Raw genomic sequence first — 9691 nt, forward strand, 5'->3', positions numbered from 1 at the left:
CATACAAACTGCATAAATGATGCTTTTTATCATATCATTCATTCATATCATTTATTCAGAATCTAAATGGATAGGAGGTTTTCTGCCTCTGAGTGACCCGAGCCTTTATTATATGATGCCATTACTCTTGACATGCAAATATAAAAAAAGCATTGGGCGTGCTTTTTTCCCTTCTTTTTTTGGAGCAGATTGGATAAAAACGTTTCCGCAGAGACAGAGGATGAAACCATCAGGTTTCATCAGGTGTCATCGAGGTGAGGATGGTTGATTGGTACAAACCTGACATGCTTTTTTAAATGGTGGTGACAAGATGCATTCATTGTTATAGACAGACTGACAAATTTTTGTCAGAGCCTCTCAAAGCAAAGCTCTTCCCAATGTTTATGTAAACGTTGTGCACAGCAAACACAACAGCTCCCCTTTCTGCATGTTCTTGTCATGGAAGGAGAAATGTAAAATGCTAAACCTAAATCCGAGCTGGTAAGACCTCTAAAAAAACACACACGGTGGCCTAAATAAACATGAACCGCTGTTTATTCCATATTCCTCTCCTTTTGCCTAAACAGCAGCTTATTGTTGCTCACTCAGACAAACCTTGGTAATATAGTCGAAGCTCCCTCTCTCCCTGCCTCTGCACAGGTACGCACGCGCACACATAAACACACACACACACGCGCGCGCGCGTTGCGCGCTCTCGAGTGCAGAACGCGCAACAAGCGGACCAGCGGATGGAGAGAGAGAGAAAGAGAGAGCGCGCCAGAAGAAGAAGAAGAAGAAGGGAGAAGGACGGATGCTAGGCGAGGCCAGGAGCGGAACACCTGATCCCTTCTGGTTGTCCAGCTGTTGTCTTTTTTTGTTGTCGATTAGTTTTATTTTTTATTACGGCGTCATTTTATAACGCGATTCCTGCCTTTAAAAAAACAAAACAAGAACTGATAAACCCTCCGTGTCCGTCCTGATGTGCTGCTGCGCCTCATCACGATTCTTCAAGGATATGCAAAGCGGCTGTCACGTCGACGTTATTTTCCATTAAATGCAAGGATGTGATATTGGCAGCGTATGCTCAATGGTGACAAACGACGCCTGGGGTTGATGAGCTGTAACTCGACGACGGGAGAGCCGGAGCGGGTCCGTGCGTTCATTTAATTATTGTGTTCGCGTGTGATCGTGTACATTTCCCCTTCTCCTCATCCTCATCGGAGATATAAGGCCTTATAGCCCGCACCGTCTCTGGGCGCGAAACCCGTGGGAATTATGATACCAACGTGACGCACAGTCACACAGCAGCACAGTAGGGAAGACATCGAGCCTCGACAGGACGGAGAGGGGAGGGTGTGAGGTCCAGCAGAGCGGAGCCCTAACACGGTAGATATACGCTGATCACGGGAGGAGGACGCCCAGTTGTTGTTGGACACACCGCGCTAATGACTGCCGTATAGTCCAGCAGGTATCGCCCACCGTCGTTTCTCCATTGCATATTTTTATTTTTTTCATGAATCGGGCAGAGCGGAGCGGGAGAAAGGGAGGAGAGTACAGTGGGTGCACGAGGGCGCGGAGAGACGGGATGCGGGAGACGCAGTGAGCGAGGAGGAGGAGGAGGAGGAGGGAGGAGGAGGGAAACCGGAGGATTGACGGTAAGATATGGATATAGGCTATGAGGATGCGCCCCTCCTCTCTCTCTCTCTCTCTCTCTCTCTCTCTCTCTCTCTCTCTCTCTCTCTCTCTCTCTCCACATGCACACGCGCACATGCATGATCAATGCCAGAGAAGACAGCAGAGGTGCCCTGCTCCTTTGCTGCTGCTGCTGTCAGGGCCCATTTGATCTGTAGAGGGACAGGGATCTGATGTGCCGCTGTGCCGGACCTCATACTGCTGGATGCCATTAAAGCTGGGTCAGTAGTATGAGAGTGTGAGGCTGGCATGGGTGCTGTGAAATATTCATGGGCACGTGATTTGCCTCTTGTGTGCCTCCTAGGAGTGCAGGGAGAAAAGTGGCATAATGACTCAGGGAGTCCCACGCTGGCCCACCAGGAGGGGTCTCACCAGTGGGCTGAATTATGTTCATAACACACACACACACACACACACACACACACACACACACACACACACACACACACACACACACACACACAATTAAACACACATCACACTCCTTCATTGCAGTGTATTATGGTGCTGCAGCGAAAAGACTTAAAAAGCAAGGTTTTAGTTTGATTTTTTTTTTTTGCTGGTTTGGTTTGCTGATTCACCCCAGATGGGAATACGAGTTGGAGAGAAAGAGAGAGATGTAGAGAGAGAGGAAGAGAGTGCAGGCCAAGTGAGTCCATTATCAATATTTCAGAGAGGGGATGAGAGGACTAGGTCAGTGGAGGAGGCCAGGCAGGGAGGCAGGAGAGACCGTAAGGAAGAGAAAATAGAGAGATGAAGAGGAGAGAAAGGAGAGGGATGAAAAGAGGAGGGAGGCTGATGGATGGAGGAGCAGGGGGCGAAGGGAGAAAGAAATGGCTAAGTAGCCGACAGGACTCGTGCTCTTCTGTCAGGCTGAATTTCTGATACATTTGTAACCTTGATTGTGTGTGTAAGGTATCTTTTGTGTGGTGTGAAGGATGATCGATTTGAGCCGTGGAAATGTTTGTGAATACACGACACGACTCACCTAGTTGCGCATGCATGTTTGTGCCGTGCATGTCAGATGAATAAAAAAGAGGCACAAAGGGTTATTTACGTCAACCCCTGATGAGAAAAGAGCAAATGGATTTGCTTTAGCCACTCAGAAACGCACACACACAAACACAATTTGGATGGATTTGACTTGTAAAAGACACCATATTTGTCTCTTCTACGTTCAGACCCCCTCACACAGGTTCCTATGTCTCTTTGCATCAGTCAGACACACTGAGTCAGTGGCCCTGCCTGTGCTGTGTGCGTGCATGCAGGCTGGTTCAGAGCTGGGGGATATATATCAGCGTAATATTAATATTGTGATGTGAGATTAGGCATCAGATTTCACTGATTTCACGTTTTGTCTCGATGGAAAAAAAAAATGTTTCCCAGAGCTCAAGGTGATGTCAAGTTGCTTGTTTGGTTCAATAAAAAAAAAAAAAACCTTCATTATATGTGACAAAGAAAAGCAGCAAATCTTCACATTTGAGGCGCAGCCAGCCAGTGAAATTTTTGCCATTTTTTGATTATTCAAATAAGTAACCACTCATCAAAATAGCGGCAAATTGATTTTCCGTCTATCGAGTAATTGCTGTAATTCTGCTGTGGAGCTTACGGTGTGTTTTGCTTGCAGTTGATTGCAACATTTCATTCAGTGATAGAATTGTCTAGCTTATCAGCCTGAATGATGATCATCATAGCCATGATATGTTTTCCATTCTTCAAATCGTGTTAATGTCTCTGAAAGAACACAAACAAATGTTCTAAAAAAAATTATATGACTAAATGTGAACGATTTGGAAAAAAAAGGTATCTAATTGCTACTGTTTTGACAGATATTGCAGTTAAAGGGAATGATCAGGTTTTTGGAAAATGATCATGGTGTGATTATTTTGCAAGGTTCTGTACCAACAAAGATTTTTTTTTTTGTCTGTAGAATACGACTGTGTAGGCTGAGACATCTCTGCAGCACCACAGTATTTCATTCAGAATGGTATTTTGACATATTTTGCCTTTAACAAATATTGCACCTGCTGCCGTCTGGACAACTAATCCATATTGAGATTTCAATAAAATTATAATTAGGCGTTCACATCTATTAATAATGAATTATTGTCCAGTAGGTTTGACATTTTTATTTTTCTATCACAGTTTGTAATTTCTTCTATCAGTTTTAGAAACACTTTGGGCAAAATAAATGGGCAGGAGCGTCTGCTTTTGGTCACACACTGGTGGTTTTTTAAACACACATATGTTCAAGGAATTGCTTCCGTATGGCATCATTTCTGACGGGAGACACATTTCTTTTCATCTCATGGTGTATGTGGTCCTTTTTGGCCAAACTTATTGACGAGCTCCAGACTGCTCTGCCGACCTGCTAACGAGAGCTGCTGGATAGACTCTGCTCTGCTCTGTAACACCTCCATCAATGATTTCAGAGGGAGCAGAAGCAGTTTTTGTAGCCCTGACTTTTAGTCACACCTTTGTCTTGGACTTTTCCCTTTCTGACTTGTTATAACAACTCACATTATACTCTGTGTGACCTATACCATGGCTTTTTGAGGGAGCGCACTTTTTTTTAGGGTGGGGGTGAGGCTCTTGCACACATCTCAAAAAAGGCTCTGCAAGCGTGAACGCTACGCTGATATATGATAATCAGTTTCACATTAAACCCTGCAAAGGTTAGTATGATACAATACGGTCTACTAAAGCAGGGCGGTGATGTACTACATTTAGTTTATCAGCACAAATAAGACATGGATAACTCAAATAGCAAAACACTGTTAACACAAATATAGATCCAATAGATCCAATCCATCAACAAAGGTTAAAGTTACGCAAGACATACAGGTGAGGACACAAAAATGTGACCTGAATGCATGACTCATACATCAATAATAGTATAATTGTGTTCATTATTCTTGATAATGAAGATACAGAAATATCGAAATGCATAGCAACAATAGGATATTGTCAAGATTTTAGAGACCCCCTCATATAATTTAACGAATCATGTTTTCAAGGGAGCTCATGTCTTATCAAGAGACCTGCCTCTGGCTCCCCTGTAGTCCTCCCTCTGATTATAGGACCAGTTTATGCTGACACACAAATCGTATTTAGTGCTAAGAGGCAGGGCAGGATGTACTGTTCAGTAATAGACAACGCACAAGGTTGTAACAGCTCTAAATACACATTTGCACTTCTACAAATGTGAGAAACATGAAGGTTTCTCCTATAGTACGTCCAATATGATGATGCTCACGCACACATTTATTGTGCTTGATTCCCAAACCTTCTATGACAGCACGCACTCAGGCAGCATCAAACCATTCATGCATTAGTACATCTGTAGATGTGTCATGTGTTTAGCATTAGCAATACATTATGAATATTTAACCGACCCAAGACATTCGGTTGCCGGTCACTTCACATATTGGAATTAACATTTTCCAGGAACCACAGAACATCTTTTTGACCTTTACTGCAGCATTTCCCTGCTCTTTTATTATTAAAACTGTGTGTGGGTTAATCACAGTATTACAGGGTGCTATAAAGGATGAATCACATTTGTTTTTCAAATCTGTTTTACAGTATCACCATACTTGCGAGGTATGAGTAACTGTAACTGTTACTCCTGTGTGGAGGTGGGCCATGTAAATAAAACCCCATATCACGGAATATGTCATTGTATGTCAATATATTGATATAATATAGCACTTTTTCTGTAAGATCTTTAGAGTAACTGTTGGATGGATTAAAGCACACCTGTTTTCAGTTAATCCAATATTTCAATACAGCTGTTCTGCTCTTTGACAGTGTCGCCAACAATAGCCTAATACACTTAGAGATACACTTAGTGTGTCAAAATCCGTTACCAACCCAGTCCTGGCCATAAGAGATGATAAACAGAATCTACAGTCCTCGGTCTGTGCAAAAATGCATCAGTATGAGGCTTCAGTATTCAACACATAGAGGAGATTTTGTGCTAAAAAAAGACAAACTTTTGGAAGATAGTCACTTAATTGGTCTCACTCAGATTGTTAAGAAAATGTTTCTGTTGGCTGGCTCTAGTTAATGAGTCTCTGCGTTGGGACACAAGTTAAAGCACGAGGACCGTGCATGTAAGAGACCGCTCATTCGGCACCATCAGAACTGTAGCAAATATGTTTACGTAACGGCAAATAATTCTGTGACGCTATTGTCTCATACACACATACTTTGGCCGATGTAATCGAGAAAAATCAATTGATTATTGATTTTATCTTTAAAATGCCAGAAATCGTGTACAACAAAAAAAGAATGCTGAGGTTCTAGTCAATATTGAAGTCATAATGACTACTGTGAAAATCAGATATATAAGAAAACTTGATATATAAGACATGGCACTTTATATGAAAACCAACAAAAATGGAGGCCTCAGCTAAAGTCTGCCGTTTAATTAAATTAACCAATGGATGGTGTTGTGTTGCACAGCATTTTAATCCTCACACAACCACATAATCATACAACTGTCTTGATAACATTAGCGCTCAAAAGTCGTTAAGATGGGATTTTCCCCCGATCTCTACTATGCAGCATAGATCTCTTAGCAGTTCATAGTGATTTGCCAGGTTAAGGTTGGGTCCCCACCTTTGACTGAACAGGAGGGGGAGATTTTCTACACAGACTGCTAAAGCTTCATTTTTGCTCCACGACTGTGGATTTTGTCCCTAATCACTTACAGTGCTTCACAGCCAGTATAGAGAGGAGAATTACAACAAAAAAGTAACTCTTTCAATGTACATATCTGTGTGTGAGTATTGTTTTGAGACAGACTTAAAGAAAAACTGTGAATCTATCCTTTAAAGGTCCCATATTGTAAAAATTAGTTTTCCTTTTTTTATTATTATAAGGCAGGTTAAGGAGCTATATAAATACTTTGAAAGTATCAAAACGCTCAATCCACAGAGAAATGCACACAGCCTGTGTTCAGAAACTCTGTATTTTAACGAGCTGTCAGGACTTCTGTACGGTTGTGATGTCACCTATGCTATATATATATAGGTAGAAAGTGCCATTACAGTGTTGTTGCAGTCATTCCCCGACTGCAGTGACAGTGCAGAGACACCAGGAGTGCAGATGCAGAAGACACTAAAACACTGACCAATCAGAGCAGACTGGGCTTTTTCAGGGTGGAGCTTAAAGAGACAGGCGCTAAAACAACGTTTCAAAGAGAGAGTGAGTGAGTGAATACAGGTATATTCAGACAGACAGTACGAGTATGTGAGGGAACGTACCAGTGTTTAATCAACATACCTGCATCTTTAGAAGAGACTGAATTCTTTAGAATGAGAAAGAAAATGAAATGACTTGTCAGGCAAAACCGATGCAGATACACACATGTAGAATAGTATGGGATGTGGCTTCCTTGACCTTCCATATTTTAAATGTCATTACCAGCTATCTTAATATGTGTAAGCATTGCAGATTTCGGCCTTGATAATGGCTAACATCGTAAAAAAGAAACAGTAGATTCATTAGAAAATTACCTTTAAAACATTATCTGAAAATATTCGCAAGAAATTCACTCCCATGTCCTTCGTACAGTAGAAAAATGAGTGTCCAACATGCAGTGTGAGTCGTAATACTCTGAACTTGGCTCTGAGCGTTGTTTGTGTGTCCTGCCTGCAACAAATGAATGATTGACAGAGGGCAACACCTTCATTCCCCAGAGTCGTGCATCGAGCAGACAAACATACAGCCTCTAAAACCCTGTAAGTGGCTTTGACTGCAGTGAATAGGCCTCAGCCCTCTGGGAGCTGTAGAGGTCAACGGTCTGAATCAGGCTCGCAGTCACAGAGGGCACTCTAGTGCGTTTTAAAATCCTCTCTTAAGCCTTAAATATTATCGAGAGCGACAAGAAAATTCTCGACACTAATTAAAAAAGTATTTCAGCCAGTAAAGCTTTTGCTCCCGCTGTGCTGTCAGAAGTCTAATCTCTCTGTGTCTCCTTCATCTCTTGATTGCTCGCTCTCAATCACACACATTCACACACATTTATTCTTCCATTAGGGACACTACAAGGCTGTTTTGTCACTTTGTGCTTCATAGAGATCTGCCCTCAGGCAATGATAGCTCTCGGACCAAAGGAGGGGGAGGTTGCGCTCTTTCGCTCTCTCTCTCTCTCTCTCTCTGCTGATTTTTCGGCTTCTGCCTCCAACAGCGTCAATCTTTGTATCTGCCGTGATTTGAGTTTGAAAGATTTCCAACAGGCTGACTTTAATGGCTCACAGGTGTCATTTGCTTCCAACAGCAGTGAATCAGTCAATTTTCTTTCTTATTTACTGCTTAAATTTTGAAGGAGACAAATCGCACAGGATTGGTTTGACAGGTTTTTGTTTGACATCTCTGCCATTTGCGCTTGCAAGTAAAGAGTATTTTCATTATTAATGATCTGTATATTATTTCTTGATGAGCTGAAGTTAAATTTGTTTTAAATTATGTCAGGTAATAGTGAAAAATATATCAAATTTAAATGGAGGAAAAATCATTAAAAAGCAGGTATTTCTCACATTTGAGAAGAACAGTTGGAATATATGGGCTGGACGACCATGGCGAATCTCATAATTACCATAATTTGGGTGGATGTTGGGATCATGACTATTTAACACAGTCTCTCATTGACAGTGGATTATCTTAACTTTAAATATAATCAAGTATTAGAAAATGAGATAAATAGATTTAATAGATATTACATAAAATAAAATAAAAAACGGTTAAATAAAAATAAATGATATTTCAATTTTCTCGTTTTCAAAATCATTGGAAGCCAGAATTGTAGTTAAATTATTATTAAATCTGATTAATCGTCCAGCCATAGCTGCAATGCAAAAGTTTCCAAAGATACCAAACATGATGTTTGGGCGAAATTATGTTTTTGAGTTTTCCTATTTGAATAAATGATGCAGCCATTTAAAACATGGGGTCTGGTGTTTGAACGAGTTAGAACGAGCTGTTACAGACAGATGGTCAAAATAGTTAGGTTATCAAAATAGTTAGGAATTAAAATTAATGCTGCTAGATATATGCAAATAAATGTGTGTGTATTCTATATGAGCATGTGTGTTGGGATGTACATTGAGGCCTGTGTGTGTAATTTATTCCACTCCGGGCCGGCTCCTCACACACTCTCACTTAGAGACTGCTGCTCCTCCAAGTAGGCCGGCCGGTGGCCTGGGGCTGGATTTAGGTTGCAGGCAGAGAGCATGGTGCTGCAAACAGGGGGACTGGGTGTGTGGCTTTGTCAAGGCCCATCAGTGTCCGTGCTCTACTTACTCTGCATCAACACTTAAGGGTGTGTGTGCGTGTGAGTGTGTGTGTGGTGTGTGAGTGTGTGTGTGAGAGAGAGAGAGAGGGAGAGTGGGAGAGAGAGAGATGAGGGTTGCATGTAAAAGAACATGCTGCCATAAGGGTTTTGGATGAGACGAGACGCATTGTATCGTGTGTGTATGTGTGTGTGTGTGTGTGTGTGTGTGTGTGTGTGTGTGTGTGTGTGTGTGTGTGTGTGTGTGTGTGTGTGTGTGTGTGTGTGTGTGTGTGTGTGTGTTGTGCATGTGTCATTGTGTGTATGTGATGAAAAACAGAAAGGTTCTCATTTTCCTGAGTCTTTTATGTACTATGTTTAGTGTATGTGTACATGTGTGTGTGTGTGTGTGTGTGTGTACATGTGTGTGTGTGTATGTGTGTATCACAGTGGTCCTGGGGCCTTTAGTCTTGTTGGTTCAGTGGACTTAAAGAAGGCAGTGGTCTCTCTTCTTCTCTTTCCTGTGTGTGTGTGTGTGTGTGTGTGTGTGTGTGTGTGTGTGTGTGTGTGTGTGTGTGTGTGTGTGTGTGTGTGTGTGTGTGTGTGTGTGTGTGTGTGTGTGTGTGTGTGTGTGTGTTTGTGTTTGTTTGTGCCCTGTACAAGCACAAGTCTTTGGATGCATATTGGACATTTGTTGAGGAGTGACCTAAATCTGTCTGCCATCATTACCTAACAAGAAGACGG

Source organism: Echiichthys vipera (genome assembly GCF_963691815.1).
Source record: "Echiichthys vipera genome assembly, chromosome: 2".
NCBI lineage: Eukaryota > Metazoa > Chordata > Actinopteri > Perciformes > Trachinidae > Echiichthys > Echiichthys vipera.